The sequence below is a fragment of the Pogona vitticeps genome, chromosome 4 (genome assembly GCF_051106095.1).
Source record: "Pogona vitticeps strain Pit_001003342236 chromosome 4, PviZW2.1, whole genome shotgun sequence".
Taxonomy (NCBI): Eukaryota; Metazoa; Chordata; class Lepidosauria; order Squamata; family Agamidae; genus Pogona; species Pogona vitticeps.
In genome coordinates this window covers 132121046-132137869 of record NC_135786.1, presented here as the reverse complement: position 1 = coordinate 132137869, position 16824 = coordinate 132121046, and the positions used below count along the sequence as shown (strand labels likewise).

The window sequence follows — 16824 nt, the reverse complement described above, 5'->3', positions numbered from 1 at the left end:
TCATGGTTTACATCTCCATTATTCTGTCCATTTTGATTGCACGCACCCCCCCCCATTCTAATTTGCTTGGGTGAGGTTGGGGTGGATGAGGGTACCAAATCAAAAATGGACTCTTAGGTATGCGAACTCCTCCTCCCTCAACGTTCAGTGTTCACCTTGCTTGGCATCAATGCATCTTGAATGAAGAGGTATTTTAGTTTCTTCGGTTATTTTTTCTTTAATACTTAGATGAAAGAAATGTAATCATTTAATAGAGCAAATGGAACAATCATACATCTTTCTCTTGACCACTTTCTGCAAATCTGTCTTGGGCAGAGTCTAGCTTTCTTATCAGTCCCCCACAAAAAGCAAACAAATAAAACATTTGGTAAGCAGAAAGTTTGCTCTACACACGGAACACTCCAGGAGTAGAACTCAACCTAATGCTTATATGGGTAAATTTATAGGAATATCAACTGTCCGAAGCTGCAGGATTAGTTGTGCCTTAACCAGATGGACACAACTTGCTTCAGGAAGAACAGCCTATTGACTTAAACAATGCTTCCAGTTGCAACAGTGGGTAGAAATGAGGGCCCTGCTCAGACTTTATCTGAAAGCTCTATCAATGAGTTTCCCTTTCATTGTGTTGGACTCTGCTGTGGTGAGCCTCTTCTCTGCCTTCCATTGTCTTTCCTAGTGAAAAAAGTTGTATCATTTTTAAGTAAATAGAATACTAATACCCCCAGTTGTTCAGGGGCAGAAGCAGAAATCCCAAACTACGTATTACAACATCTGAGAGCCAGTATAATACTGGGTTTAAAGTTCTCTCTCCTCTATTAGGCTCTTTATCTTTGTGGATGTGATCACTATGTTGGATACTTCTTTTAACAGTCTCATTAACATGCTACAGATGATTGTATTCAAACTTATTTTATCATTAAAAATATTAGGTGAATGCTTAGAAATGGCATATATTCTTTTAAAACTGAAAATGGCATGGGAGCAAATAGCCAGTAAAAGCAAACTTGTTCAAATTTTTTTTTCTTTAGATATAACACAGATCTCTTGAGTTCATAGAAGGCAGTTAAAATATGTCTTGTATGGGGGAAGCTGTTTTCAGGACCATTCAGAAACACATCATGTCTTTGAGCCACACCATCCATCCTGCTTTCGCCTTGTTCTACAATGTAAGTCAGGGAGGAGGAACATGTAGAAGCCCCCAGATGCTGGACCATACTTACGTAAGAACATAAGAAGAACCTTGTTGGATCCGGCCAAGGGCCATCGAGTCCAGCTTCCCACAGTGGCCCCACCAGAGGCCTCTGGGAGCACATGAGACAACTAGAGACCTGTTTCCTGATACCCCTCCTCTGCATCTGGCATTTGGAGGTACCTTCCTTTTAAGCCTGGAGATTATACATCCCCATCATGGCTTGTAACCTGTAATGGACTTTTCCTCCAGGAATCTGTCCATTCCACTTTTAAAGGCATCTAGGCCTGTGGCAAGGAGTTACACAGGCTAACAGCATGCTGGGTAAAGAATTTTTTTTGTCTGTTCTCACTCTCCCAGCACTCAATTGGAGTGGATGCCCCCTGGTTCTGGTATTACGTGAGAGGGAAGAGAGCTTCCCTCTATCCACTTTATCCTGTCATCTTTTACTAGCGGCTGTCCTGGCTGGGGCATCTGGTAACTGCAATCCTGACATCTGGGGAGGGGGCTGTGTGTTCTACCAATGATTTGAGCTAAAAGCAATTACATGACTAATAGTACAGAGTAAGCAAAAAAGAAAAAATACCCAGGCTCCATATGAGGAGGAAAGAGGATTTGCCCCACTCCCACTTTTGATAGACTTTTTGGAATAAACAAGGGAATATACTTAAATCATTGTCCTATGCAAATACTTGGAAAATTCAGAACTGTATAGCTGTGAACCAAGGTTGGAAGGAATATGAGCAGTGTGTAGCAAAGCCCCAGGTGAAACGTTTGTACCACTTACAGAATTCATATCTTGGCACAGAATTGGAAGTACCAGGACATAAGGTTTATTTCTCATTGTAGAGGACACATAAATCTGGCTAAATGCCAGGCTGACTACCATCACTGATTTGAAAGAGTATTCCCTGAACTTTTTCATTTTAATAAGAAATAAACAACAATTGTGTGATTGAAAAAAGAACAGAAGCTACTGCACACATGGTAATTTTTGAATGAAATAAACAAGTATCCCATCAGCCCCTGGTCTGGTTCTTTGGAATAGGCAATATAGTCCCAGAGCTTCCAGACTATGAGTTGGGGGGGGGGGAATGCTTAGCAACACTTAAAATTTGATTAGCTCATCAGCAAACTACTTTTTGTGCAGTATGTAGAGAAGGATGGGGCCATTAAAACCCTCCCAACTTTAAAAATCAATTCAACATAACATCACAAGACCATTAAATACACTTTTAATATGCACTATTCTGGGTGATTTACAGGAAGATAAAACAAACAATACGTATCAAGTTAAAATAAAGCATAGTGACATAACCTCATAATATGCATATTATAACTCACAAGCAAAACATTAGGCATACAGTATCAAAAATCAAGGTAGGTAGCTGGGAAAGGCCTCTCTGAAAAGCAAGTTTTCAGGTGTCTTGAACGTTGGGAGGGAGGAACATCTACTGGAAGTTGGTGCCAGTGCAAAGAAGGCTCTGGTTCTGGTAGATGATTTCCTAGCCTCCCTTGGGATGGCCACCTGGAGTAATATTACCAGGGTGGACTACTGGTGTGGGTAAACAACATAGGGAAAGATGTTCCAACAAGAAATATGGCCCCAAATCATGAAGGGCTTTGTAGGTGATCCTCAAAACCTTGAATCTCATCCAAGAGGCAACAGGTGGACGAGGACTGGGGATGTGGTCAAATTTACTTGTACCAGCCACAGCCCCATGTAGAGGGCATTGCAGTAGTTGATCTGGGAGATGACCAGTGCATGCGCCAATGTCCTGAGGAACTCCTCATCCAGATAGGGGCAGAGGCGGACGATATGCCTGAGCTGATTAAAGGCACTGGAGCAATCTGGGAGTCCCAAGGCAAAGCTGGGTCCAGGATCACGGATGACAGCTTCCAATTTAGAGGTCGTCCCTCCTAGTTTGTCAGAGGAACAAAACTGTGGAGCTGTGCTGATCTTAGACTGGGGGAAAGTAAGAGGAATCCCTCTAGATGAGTAGTCTCCAAGCTTGGGTTCCGAGGTGATATTGGACTGCAGAAATCTCGGCCCACAGAGCTAGCAGTGAAAGCTTCTGAGTGTTTTAGTTTAAAAACATCTGAGGAACCACTGTTCTACATGTTGTTAGATTGCAACTCTTAAGTATTCACCATTGCTAGCTATGCGGCTTGAGCTGGTGGAAGTTGTAGTCCAACAGCATCTGATGAACTGCATATTGCCTTATACTTGATAAATCCATTTACATACAGCTTGGACAGTTACTTTTAAGAAGTAGTGAATCACAGAGAGGTCCCCCAAAATCAACTATTTACCATTATAATTCTGTCATTATCATCTTGAGTGTTAGTTTGATACTGAAAGATCTGTTATCCAAAGTCAGGGGAATGCTGTATTCAGACTGTTAATTATTTTGTATCTAATCTCTCTGTGCTGGAATCTGTAGCGAAAGGTGGCAAATAAAACCATAAAATCTACTTGCATGAAGCATTGCTTTCTAGACAAATTTATGGGAAACTTTTCTGTACCTCACAAGTATGCTGGCAACTTGGTGTTATGCTTGGGCCGCCGTAGGCAACTGCCTTCCAAAATGGATGATTCTTCCAGGAGTAGGAAGTTATTTGAACCTGCTTCATGTTTCCTAAATGCATGAACTTGGGAGGCATTTCTTGTCATGAAGAAGAAGACGATGACGACGATGAAGAAGAAGCAGCGGCAGCAGTACTTTAATATTTTAGTCTGCAGGCCAGCATTGGTACCCAAATATTCCACTCTGTAGAATGGATGGAGTGGGTGAGTAACTGTCTTTGCAAGAAAGCCATGGGAATCCAGCACTCTGTTTCCAGAACTGAATGAGGCTGGAAGTCTGAGGAAGGGCCATGAAGGTGGTGGCTGCCCTTATTTGTCAGCAGATGTGGCAATGTTGTATACGACTTCTAAATATGGAAGCTTGATTCAGTGTATCTTAATATGTACATCCATTGTGGCAACAAATTCCATGAGGTTCCTGCTACTGTCTGAAGTACTTCCTTTTGTCAGCCCTGACAATCCAGTTGTTGCCGTTGTTGCTATTCATTTCTAAGTATCACAATTTTCTGAAGTCCTTTACAGAAATCAGAGCTGAATATGTGATTATTCCTGCAATTCTGAAAAAACAACTAAAATGTTTCTGTGCTCTCTCATTTTACCAGTCATAAATTTATAATCTTCTGTTGTATGTCTCTCCTAAATTGTTTTTTTCTCCTAAATTAAAAAGTCCATATTTTCCCCAAAGGAAATATTCTCCAACATTTCAGTACTTTCCCCATGTCTGTAACATTTTGACATGTAGAACTGGAGCAGTACACTGTGGCTACACCAGTTATTATGCACTTTTATTTCCTCACCCTGAACTAATTCTTCATCTGTTGAGTTCCATCTTTCCACTGTTAACAGCACACTGAACTTATTATCTCAGTATTTTCTTTCTACTGTGACTCCAAGATCTTTTCCCATGGGGTTCAGACAAATTTAGATTTCCACCAACATGTGTGTGATCTGGGGCTTTTCTCTCCCCCCCCCCCAACATGCAACAGTTTACACTTAAATTACATTGAACTTCAGTCTGCTATTTTGTTGCCCATTCGGGTAGTTTAGAAAAAGCCTTTTGGAGATCTTCATACTGTATTTTTCCATGTATAAAATGACACTTTTTGAGTGTCGTTTTATACATGGAAGGAAGCAGTCGGGCGCTTCTTCCTGCCACCACCACTGCCCAATTGCCTCTTCCAGAGCTCACGGCTTGTCCCCTCAGGTGGCCCCGAGGCAGCAGCAGCAGGAGGTGGAGGCGAAGGAGCATTCACACCCGCTTGGGCGCCTCTTGCTGCTGCCTTCCCCGCCCACCTGATTACCTTCTCTTGTGTGACTGCTGGGGGCCACCTCCAGCTCACATCGCCCACCTTGTCCCCTCCGGTGGTGGAGGCAGAGATGGAGGCAAACAAGCATTCGCATGCGCTCGGGCGCCTCTTCCTGCTGCCACCACCAGATCACCTCCTTCCATGATCTCCTTAGGGCAGGGGACAAGGCAGCTGGAGGTGATCGCCAGCAGTCGGCAGTCGCACTGGAGGAGGTGATCCGGCGGGCAGCGGAGACAGCAGCAGCAGGAGACATTGGGGGGGTCGTATACACGATAAAATACGGTATATTCATTTTGTCCACTTTAAACATGGTGGAAAAAGCAAAGCCTAATCTTCAAAGAACAAAATAAAAATAAAATGTCAGGGCATTTCCTGAAGAGAAAGGAAGCTGCCTAACTTGTGTCATTTGTTTGTTTGTTTGTTTATTGATTGATGAGAAATAAGTCATGTAACAGTGAGTTTATTTATTTTGAAAGATAAAGAGTGAAGCTTTAAAAAAAATTAAGAAAGATTTGGAAGCATCAGAAGTGCCTGTGGCATTCTTGCCATGACATTCCACACGGCACTCAGAACTGCGCTAGCAAATGTGAAGAAAAGTTTCATATTTTCCCATGGATATTGGAAACGCTAAGGTTCTCCTGTGACAGAAATACTGTTTCTGGAAAGTTATGTGGGTCCTGCACAACAACTATTGGTTAATTGGATTTGTGGTGTGGCCATCTAGAAAAATGGATATGCATTTGGATGTAGACCAGAGCAAGGCCTGCGTCTGCACTCCTGTGTACTCTGCACTGCCAATGTGCCCCATCACAGGCCAGAGTGTCTATGTTGCAGCATGCGCTTCATCTTCCTGCATTAAACCCACAGTCTCCAGAGTTCAGCCTAATGGTCTTTTCCCATTTACTTATCTTGGGATTATTGCTACTACCTGGGAAGCTGCCATTTGCCAGGTCAAACATATTGTCTGTCTGTTTATTATTGCCATTTCGTTAGTTTTATCACTCTCTGGGTGGTTCACAGCATACAGTACAATAAATCCCTACAGCAGTATTCTCTATCCTAGCAAGAACACACCAGCCTTTTGGGTAAAGAGAAGTCTTCCCCCTCCCTCCATCATCTGCTAACCATTTCTTTTAACTGGAGATGCCTCAGGATTGAACCTGGGATTTTCACCATGAAAAGTACAATTATCTTTCCTCACTAATTGAAGCATCCTCAGATGTTAGCAGAGAGGTAGCCTGCATGGTTGACTCCTTTTCACCCAGGATATCCTGTGGAAGGCCCCGGATGCAGAGGTAGGTGTTTTCCAATTTCCACAGACTTTCCCCTGATCCAAGAGTGGTGTTATCTCAGAGTCACAGCTTCTGAATCTGGAGTGTGAACCAGATGCTTGTCAGAATACAGGGCTTTGTTGTCCAGTCTACTTTTCCTCCAGCAGCTCAGGATACCAAACAATTGCCAGAAGCCTATTCCTGATTTATGACCGTATAAGCAAAGTAACAAATCTTAGCAGTAAATCACTGGTTATTAAGAAAGCCCTGGTTATCCACCTGGGCATGCTACCACCAAGACTTACACTATTTCCCTTACACAGATTGGCAAAAAGAGTCTAGTCGTAATTAAACAAAAACCCCATATAAAATGACCAGGGTTTGGGCTGTGTGTGGATATGTGGCTTGTTTAGTAACTGTGGCTTAGGTAAGGGCAAGAAAGAAAAGGGGGCTTTTCTTGGCTGGCTCCTCTCCTAATGAGCCTCTTTCTCTGAGGAGCACCAGTTCCATCACAGCCCCCTGTCCTCTGATGGAGGTTGGCTGAAGGTCCTCTGTAAGGTGAGTCTCAGCTCTGCTGTGCTACACATGCTACACAACCAAGACTCTTGTGGTGTCTCAAAGACTGACCCTTTTCATGCGTTCTTTGGATTTGAATGCTGTCCTGAGCTACATGTGGCCAGAGGAGAGGGGAATAAATGGCAAGGGAAAAGGGAAATGAAAGGCAGAAGTTGACAAAACAGTTCTTGCTGATAACAAACAACCTGGCACGGAGTGAGCTAATTAAAAGCATTACTTTGAAAGTCTTTTATCCTAAATGAAGCAGAAGAATATGTACTGTCCAAAAGAAGAAGCTGTTGTATTGAGACTCAGGTTGTTGGTGGGATGAGAGTTACTGAGGTGTTGGTGGAAATTTTCTTTTCTTTTTTCTATTTCTTCTAAAGTTTTTAATAAACAAAATACACAAGACATTTACTAAAATTACATTTACTACAATAAAAAAAGAAAAAGAAGATAAAAGGAAAAAAACTATACATCTTAAATTCTCTTGTGTTCCCTTCACCACTTGAGACAGTTTCTCTGTTCACACATCAAATTTTATAATTAATTACTTGCTTAATTTTAGTTATTATATTATTGCCCTGTTTCTCTCCAGAAGTACAATGAGCCTTCACCAGGAGTAAAGCCTTTCCCTTTCCCAAATACATGTAACAAGAATGGTTTCCATATGTCTTGTTTTAAGCTCACAAGTTAGTTTATCATTAACAGCCATATTCCACATTTCCTTACACCAATCTTCCCTGTTAAGTTGGCTATTGGATCTCCAGTTCTTTGCTATAATCAGCTGTGCCACTGTCACCATAATAACAATTAGTTCTTTTTCTCCCCTACTTAATTGATTAAATCAATTGGTGGACATGTTCATGTGCTTCCTCTTCATGAGCCTAGATTACAAAAATCATTTCAGGTACAGGAGAGGCTTTCAGGGAAAGAATGTGAGAAAGCATTGTCAGCTAGGTAGATGTAGGTGTACCTTGGAGCTATGCATACAATTCATTGCAGTTGCACTCATGGGGTTCAGAGTATCATCACAACTGTATATGACAAGAAAACATGAGAGGGAGTAACTTCCTGACTGCCATAACTGAACAGTTGTTTGAAATTATGTCCAGGTTTCACTCTGTATCCTGAATATTACTTAGCTATATGTTAGATTATCCCATCTACAGAACTTCTGAGATATGTATGTGCTGATGCTGTCAGGATCCATGGTCACTGCAGCATTGGAGCTCTGGAAGGAAGCTCTGGAAGGAAGTTCACAAGGCTGCTTCCTATTCTTGTCTTGTTGGGTGAGGATATGGTGGGAGTCCAAGAGAACACAATGCTTATGCCCTTATGCTTGAGGAGGTCATCCACTCACCTAGCTTGTGGAATGAACCAACTAACCCAATATCCTGTGGTGCCCTTTTACCCTGGTAAAAGTGCTGAATGAAATGAAAACATTTTAAACAAACAAACACAAAATCAAAAGTGTATGGAAAACTGCTGTGACTTACTTAGAACTGTTTCTAAAACTGCAAATCTAGCCATGAGAAGTTGTATGACATACATTCACACATTGGAGGGGACAGAGAAGGGGCCATCATGTGCAGGGCTGGGGTTTTAAGGCGGACAAGACAGCAGATGTGTTGAACCTTCAGTGAGCAGGCATGCACATACTTCAGGTTACGCGAATTTTCTTCCAGGCATGAGATCTGCTGAAGTTCAAATACCACCCTCACTCCATGCCTGAGATGTGATGTATGCACCAGGCTAGAGACGTATTCTGTACTGCATAGCACAGTTCTCACCGTGTTGATTTCAAGCTCTCCAACCTTTGAGTCCCTGAGGCAGCTATGATTGAAAGCAGTAGCCTTTGCTAAAATAAATGCAGTGGGGACCGAAGAGTGCAGAGCCACAAATCACTGGCAAAGTTCGTGCTTTGTGATAAATGAAGAGCTGCATCAGCAGCCTCGCTTGAGCAGAAGACTGCTCCTTCCAGAGCAGCCCCCTAGATCCTTTGCTTCTGACAAGGAGGAGTACCACAGGCCTTCTTGGTTTTCCTTCTTTTAACTGCTTTCCTTAGACTGCCTCCCATCCTTTCTTGACCTGAGCCATTTGGGGGAGGTTTTGTTGGGCCAACATCCAGTCAGAAACAAAAATGTTCCTCATAGCTTGTAAGGTGTATGGCCCATGCTTGGGAAAAACCACTATATATAAAATAGTTTAACCCCACCTTTCTTTTAAGAAGGCAGCTAACATCATTAGAAAACACAATATTCAAAGATAAAAAAGATACAGTACTCAAATATTAAAGAAGAAGCAATAACATATTTAAAATGTTAGGTTAAAGCTTTACCAAAAAAAAAAAAAAACCCCAAACAGATTAAGAAGCAACAAAATACAAACCACCCATTTATTATCTCCTAGACAGTCAGTCACTGAGAAAATACCTGAAAAGCAAGGTCTTTTCCTGTTTGTAGAGGGATAGCAAAGATGGGGCCAGCCTGGCCTCCTCTGTGAGGGAGTTCCAGTATCTGGGAGGAGTGACAGAGAAGACTCTCTCCTGGGTCCCCACCAAACACACCTATGAGGGTAGTGGGATCTGGAGAAAAGCTAGAACTCCTAGTTTCCTCCCCACAAGGAACACAGCCACTTGCCATGTTGGCTGGGAATGCTGAAGTTTATTTAGAAAGTGACAGCTTCCATTTTTTTGATAACTCATTTTTTTTCCTTACATCAGAGAGGGCAATATTCAGAAACCAGTCTCCCAGGGCATTCTTGTCACTGAGATTGTTAAGGTATATAATTTTTATATAGCCTGAACATAATATGTGTGTGTGCAGAACAAGATTGAGATGACGTCATTCCTTCATCCCTGGCTGATGCAATTTCTCTGCAATATGAAGATTGCCACACCTGTGTGCATGAAGTCACCTTAGACGGGATTGGACCAGACTGATGCCAGAACTGTATTTAAGAAATGAACTCTGTACAGTCATTCTCTTCTCCTGTGCACTGATGTCTGCATGTCATGCTGCCAGTTTGAATACTGAATACTGAAGTGCTGTATGTATGTATATCCTGTATATATTTTGTAAATACACTGCTGAAAAGAAGAAGCTGTTGTGTGCGTTTATCTGCGCTTTACTCTGCGAGAGACAAGATAAAGTCACAGACGCACACTCCCTTAACAGAGGTTATGCGCCCAGCAACGTTCCGCTGCGCTGCAAACGTGAGTAAATAAGTAAATGAAAGAGGAGGAGAGCCTAAGCAGCAGTGATAGTGAAACCAGTTCGTCTGTAAACCCGGGGAAGGGAAGGATACAGAGAGCTGCAAGGATGGCATACAGCACGGGAGGAAATATAGGTGGCCTGGCCATAAATAGACTGAATGAAAATAATTATAGAACGTGGGCAATTAAAGCGGAGATGTTGTTGAGAAAGGAGGGTCTGTTTCGCTACGTTACAGCCCCCCCAGTGCAGCCCAGTGAGGAGGAAGAGGCAGAGCATGAGAGAGCTCTAGCCACGATCATTTTGGCCATTGAAGATTCGCTTCTAACCCACATTCAAGGACTGACAACAGCAAAAGCAGTCTGGGATAAACTAAAAGGCATTTATCAGAGGGAGACGACAGGCACAAAGATTTCTCTTACCAGGAGGTTGTTTCAATGCAGGATGAAACTGGATGAATGCGCTTCGGAACACTTAAAAAATATGAAGGACATGTTTAATCAACTGCAATTAATGAATGTTGTCTTCCCTCAGGAACAGCGCGTTTATATTTTGCTAAGTTCTCTGAATGACGATTACTCCATGCTAGTAACAAGTTTGGAAAGCATGCCAGAAACAGAGCTTTCAGAAGAATATGTGACAAACAGAATTCTCCAGGAGGAACAGCATTTAAAACAGAGAATGCTGAACAAAAAGGCAAGCCACGTGCGTGCTGACCACGAGAGACAGAGATACGCTGATGGCAGCGTGCCCAGGAGGCGGGCGGACGGAGAACAAAGAGGAAGAGTGATGATGACGAAAGCCTGTTTCCTCTGCGGGTCCACCAATCACCTGCAACGGAACTGTGACAAAAGCGGAAGTCCTCCAAGCAACAAAGAAGGCAGGAAGAAGGTCTCCAAACGGTTTCAACAAAGAAACGACATGAGGCCGGTCTCCTTGGTTACCAGAGGAACGAGGGACAAGGTTCCCGGCAGCCACACATTTGAGTGGCTCATTGACTCGGGGGCAGTCGTGCATTTGACTAATAATAGGGATCTCTTTTGTCTTTTAGATGAAACCAGCCTCAGAAGTGTGATGATGGCAAATTCACAAGAGACGGCCGTTGAAGGACAAGGAACTGTTTACATTCCTTCGTTGAATACTGAGATAAGTGGGGTATTTTACGCTCCTGAATTGTCGTTTAATATAATAAGTGTATCAGCGTTGGCTGAGCAAGGGTTCACTGTCACTTTTGAGAAACAGGAGTGTATAATTAAGAAAAATGGTAAAATAGTTGCAAAAGTGAAGCAAGAAAACAATCTGTACATGTTAAAGAGCCAGACACATGAAAGTGCACATGTGATACATACAAACAAACCACAACATGATAACTGTATACATTTACTGCATAGGAGGCTGGGTCATGTAAATTTTAGATCATTACAGAAAATGGAACATTTTGCCAGGGATGTAAACATAAAGGAATGCAAAAATTACTTGGACTGTAATGTCTGTAAAAGTAGCAAGACAAATGTGGCCCCAAAAGGGAGGAAAAGTGACAGAGTCACAACCAGGCCATTTGAATTAGTTCATGCAGATTTAATGGGACCATTTCCTCCATCATTAGGAGGAGCGAAATATGCAATGGTTCTAGTGGATGATTTTACAAGGTTTTCTTTTTGTTATACACTAAGATCTAAAACAGAAGTATTTGATACATTTAGAAAATGGTTATTTTCAGTAGAGAGAAGATTTGACCACAAGGTGGCGCAGTTGCAAACGGATCGAGGTACAGAGTTTACAAACACTAGGTTTCAAAGATGGTTAGAAAGTCTGGGAATTAGACATAGAAAAACGAGCCCATATAGCCCATTTCAGAATGGTGTTGCTGAGAGACGCAACAGAGTGTTACAAGAGATGAAAAATGCATTGTTGGCAGACTCTGGGTTGCGTCACGGTCTGTGGAGTGAAGCGATACTAACCTCTAACTTTTTGGTTAACAGAATTTATTCTTCCTCGATAGATGACACACCATATTTCTTGTTATACGGTAAGAAACCATGTTTAAAATATTTGAGGGTGTTTGGATGCACGGCTTGGGTGCATATCCCGAAACAACTCAGAAGAAAAGGTAAAAATAAAACAAGAAAAATGACATTTGTAGGGTATGAACCCAATTCAAAGGCATACCGGTTTTTGATGGGGATAGAAGTGTGATAATCTCTAGGTCAGCCAGTTTTAATGAAGGGGAAAACTGGGACCAAGTACATGCAAACTCACAGTTATACATCCCTCTACACGAAAGAAAAAGTCAATTAAGACAGACAGGAACACTTAAGCAAGGCATGGAGTCCTGTGCTGATGATGAAGAAGGAGGAGCTACTACAGATGATGAAGAAGAAGAAGAAAAAGAAGGCAGTGATGAGGAAGAACACGAAGAGGAGGAAGCACATACTAGTAGTCAGATAGAAACACACACAAATTCACATGGTCCCAGGAGGTCCCAGAGGGCAAATAAGGGTGTGCCACCCAGTAGATTTGGAGTGAATGGTATTACAGTGTGTAATGTTTATATTGAGCCCAGAAACTATAAAGATGTTTTGAAGCTTCCTGATTATGAGAAGAATAAGTGGTTAGAGGCCATGGAGGAGGAGATGAATTCCATGAAGGAACATCACGTGTTCACTGAAACCAAACTACCACCAGAGCATAAGGTAATAGGTAGTAAGTGGGTGTTCAAAAGAAAATTGCAAAATGACGGAAACTACAGATATAAAGCAAGGTTGGTTGCACAAGGTTTTACACAGAAAAGGTTTATACATTATGATGAGATATTTTCCCCGACAGTTAGGTCTGAAACATTGAGAACAACGCTTGCTTTTGCTGTCAGTAAAAATTATGTAATTTACCACTACGATATAACAACTGCATACTTAAATGCAGACTTAAAGGAAGAGTTATATATGGCAAAAGCACCAGGTTTTGAAGGTACTAAACCAGAACTAGTGTACAGGCTAAACAAGGCAATTTATGGTTTGAAACAATCTGCTAAAAATTGGAATGATTGTTTACACCAAGTTTTGATGAAACTAGGATACAAGAACGGTCTAGCAGACCCTTGTTTATATACCAAGAAAGTTGGGAATGATTTAAATATACTTCTGGCGTATGTTGATGACCTATGTTTTGTAGCAAAAGATCAAAGACAAGTAGAGTTGTTTGAAAAACAATTAAAAAAGGAATTCAAATTTAAAAATCTAGGACCAATACAAAATTATCTGGGTGTACAAATAAAGAAAACAGAACATGGACTTGAATTAAGTCAAGAACACAAAATAAAACAAATGTTAGAAAAATATTGTATGGGAGAGTGCAAGAATGTGAGTACTCCCATGACAGTGGATTTTCAAAAGGAAGATGAAATAAGTAAAGATTTTGAAAATAAAGATTTATATCACTCAGCAATAGGGAGCCTAATGTATCTAGCGAACTGGACGCGCCCGGACATAGCGGCGTCAGTAAACATACTCAGTAGATATATAGAAAAACCTAGTGAAAAACACTGGCAAGGATTAAAAAGGATTTTTAGATACCTAAAGGGAACATATAATTATCATCTAACTTTGCAACCATCAAAAAATTTAAAACTGTCAGCTTATGTGGATAGTGACTGGGCTAACGATGAAAAAGACAGAAAATCTATGACTGGATTTGTCATAAAATTTGGAAGTAATATAGTTGGTTGGAAATCACGAAAGCAAAATTCTGTAGCAATCTCAACTTCTGAAGCAGAGTTTGCTGCTTTGTCAGATTTATGCTCTGAATTAATCTGGTACAAACAATTAACAAAAGACTTAAAGTGTAAAACAGATAATGCAATAAAAGTAATGGAAGATAATACCACCTGTATACAAATGGCCAAAACAGATAGAGTAAAAAACAGGAGCAAACATGTTGATATTAAATATCATAACGTAAGGGAAGCTGTAAAAGGAAAACTAATTGAATTAGAATATTGCAAGACTGAAGAAAATATTGCAGACATATTGACTAAACCGTTGTGTGCTCAAAAGCATGAAAAGTGTATAGATGCATTGGGAATGTGTAATGGGTTCAGGCAATTTAAAAATTAGGAGGAGTGTTAAGGTATATAATTTTTATATAGCCTGAACATAATATGTGTGTGTGCAGAACAAGATTGAGATGACGTCATTCCTTCATCCCTGGCTGATGCAATTTCTCTGCAATATGAAGATTGCCACACCTGTGTGCATGAAGTCACCTTAGACGGGATTGGACCAGACTGATGCCAGAACTGTATTTAAGAAATGAACTCTGTACAGTCATTCTCTTCTCCTGTGCACTGATGTCTGCATGTCATGCTGCCGGTTTGAATACTGAATACTGAAGTGCTGTATGTATGTATATCCTGTATATATTTTGTAAATACACTGCTGAAAAGAAGAAGCTGTTGTGTGCGTTTATCTGCGCTTTACTCTGCGAGAGACAAGATAAAGTCACAGACGCACACTCCCTTGTGCAGAGCCACAAATCACTGGCAAAGTTCGTGCTTTGTGATAAATGAAGAGCTGCATCAGCAGCCTCGCTTGAGCAGAAGACTGCTCCTTCCAGAGCAGCCCCCTAGATCCTTTGCTTCTGACAAGGAGGAGTACCACAGGCCTTCTTGGTTTTCCTTCTTTTAACTGCTTTCCTTAGACTGCCTCCCATCCTTTCTTGACCTGAGCCATTTGGGGGAGGTTTTGTTGGGCCAACATCCAGTCAGAAACAAAAATGTTCCTCATAGCTTGTAAGGTGTATGGCCCATGCTTGGGAAAAACCACTATATATAAAATAGTTTAACCCCACCTTTCTTTTAAGAAGGCAGCTAACATCATTAGAAAACACAATATTCAAAGATAAAAAAGATACAGTACTCAAATATTAAAGAAGAAGCAATAACATATTTAAAATGTTAGGTTAAAGCTTTACCAAAAAAAAAAAAAAAACCCAAACAGATTAAGAAGCAACAAAATACAAACCACCCATTTATTATCTCCTAGACAGTCAGTCACTGAGAAAATACCTGAAAAGCAAGGTCTTTTCCTGTTTGTAGAGGGATAGCAAAGATGGGGCCAGCCTGGCCTCCTCTGTGAGGGAGTTCCAGTATCTGGGAGGAGTGACAGAGAAGACTCTCTCCTGGGTCCCCACCAAACACACCTATGAGGGTAGTGGGATCTGGAGAAAAGCTAGAACTCCTAGTTTCCTCCCCACAAGGAACACAGCCACTTGCCATGTTGGCTGGGAATGCTGAAGTTTATTTAGAAAGTGACAGCTTCCATTTTTTTGATAACTCATTTTTTTTCCTTACATCAGAGAGGGCAATATTCAGAAACCAGTCTCCCAGGGCATTCTTGTCACTGAGATTAAAGTACACACTGTGGAGTAAAACTTTGTGAGAGAGATACAGAGAAATGTCCAAGTATCAATTTATTCAGAAGTTCCAATTCATCACCAGAAGCTTGAACTGGTATTAACAGGTTCTTATCACATTACATGTGGTAATTGGCTTACTTAATGCCGGGAGGATGTTTCTGTTATCAGCAACATTTTTTGTGAATAGCCAATGAGAAGATTGTAATAGCCACTTTCAGTCTTTTTTGAATTTAATTTCCCTTTGGTCTCCCTGTCTATACGATCTTAACTCCAACTTTGTGAACTGTACGTGTACTTGAAATTTTGGGTAGCATTCCATCCATCTGATGATGTGGGCTATTGTCATGAACCTTCATGCTACAATAAAAGCATTGTTCTTCAAGGGGCCATAGGACTCTTTGTTTTATCTTCTGCAGGAGACCAACATGACTACCCTTCTGCTACCCCTTCCTCTTTGACTTCTCTTTTCAGTTGATGAAGCAATTTGGTCTTAAACCACTATCCTTCATGATTATAGAAGACAGATCAGAAAAGTATGGACAAACAAAATGGAGGTAGACAAAAGCATATTGGGTCTTGGAAACCATCAGTGTTGTGAATAAACTGAATGGTGCTTGGAACCTAATAGAAACTGTTTAGTCGTTAAGTCATGTCCGACTCTTCGTGACCCCATGGACCAGAGCATGCCAGGCCCTTCTATCTTCCACTGCCTCCCGGAGTTTGGTCAAATTCATGTTGGAAGCTTTGGTGATACTGTCCAACCATTTCATCCTCTGTCGTCCCCTTCTCCTCTTGCCCTCACACTTTTCCAACATCAGGGTCTTTTCCAGGGAGTCTTCTCTTCTCATGAGGTGGTTAAAGTATTGGAGCCTCAGCTTCAGGATCTGTCCTTCCAGTGAGCACTCAGGGTTGGTTTCCTTCAAAATGGATAGGTTTGCTCTCCTTGCAGTCCAGGGGACTGTCAAGAGTCTCCTCCAGCACCACAATTCAAAAGCATCAATTCTTCTGCGGCCAGCCTTCCTTATGGTCCAGCTCTCACTTCCATACATCACTACTGGAAAAACCATAGCTCTGACCATGTGGACATTGGTTGGCAAGGTGATGTCTCTGCTTTTTAAGATGGTGTCTAGGTTTGTCATTGCTTTCCTCCCAAGAAGCAGGGATCTTTTAATTTCATGGCTGCTATCATCATCTGCAGTGATCATGGAGCCCAAGAAAGTAAAATCTGTCACTGCCTCCATATCTTCTCCTTCTATTTGCCAGGAGGTGATGGGACCAGTGGCCATGA

General features: G+C 41.5%; 1 long non-coding RNA gene across 1 annotated transcript; it reads left to right on the top strand.

Moving 5' to 3' along the window:
* Nucleotides 1-9691: 9691 nt before the first annotated feature.
* Nucleotides 9692-14570, top strand: LOC144588941 (uncharacterized). The gene is made up of 2 exons (XR_013544707.1): nucleotides 9692-10126; nucleotides 10659-14570. It is a non-coding gene; the product is annotated as an uncharacterized LOC144588941 (long non-coding RNA).
* Nucleotides 14571-16824: the final 2254 nt, after the last annotated feature.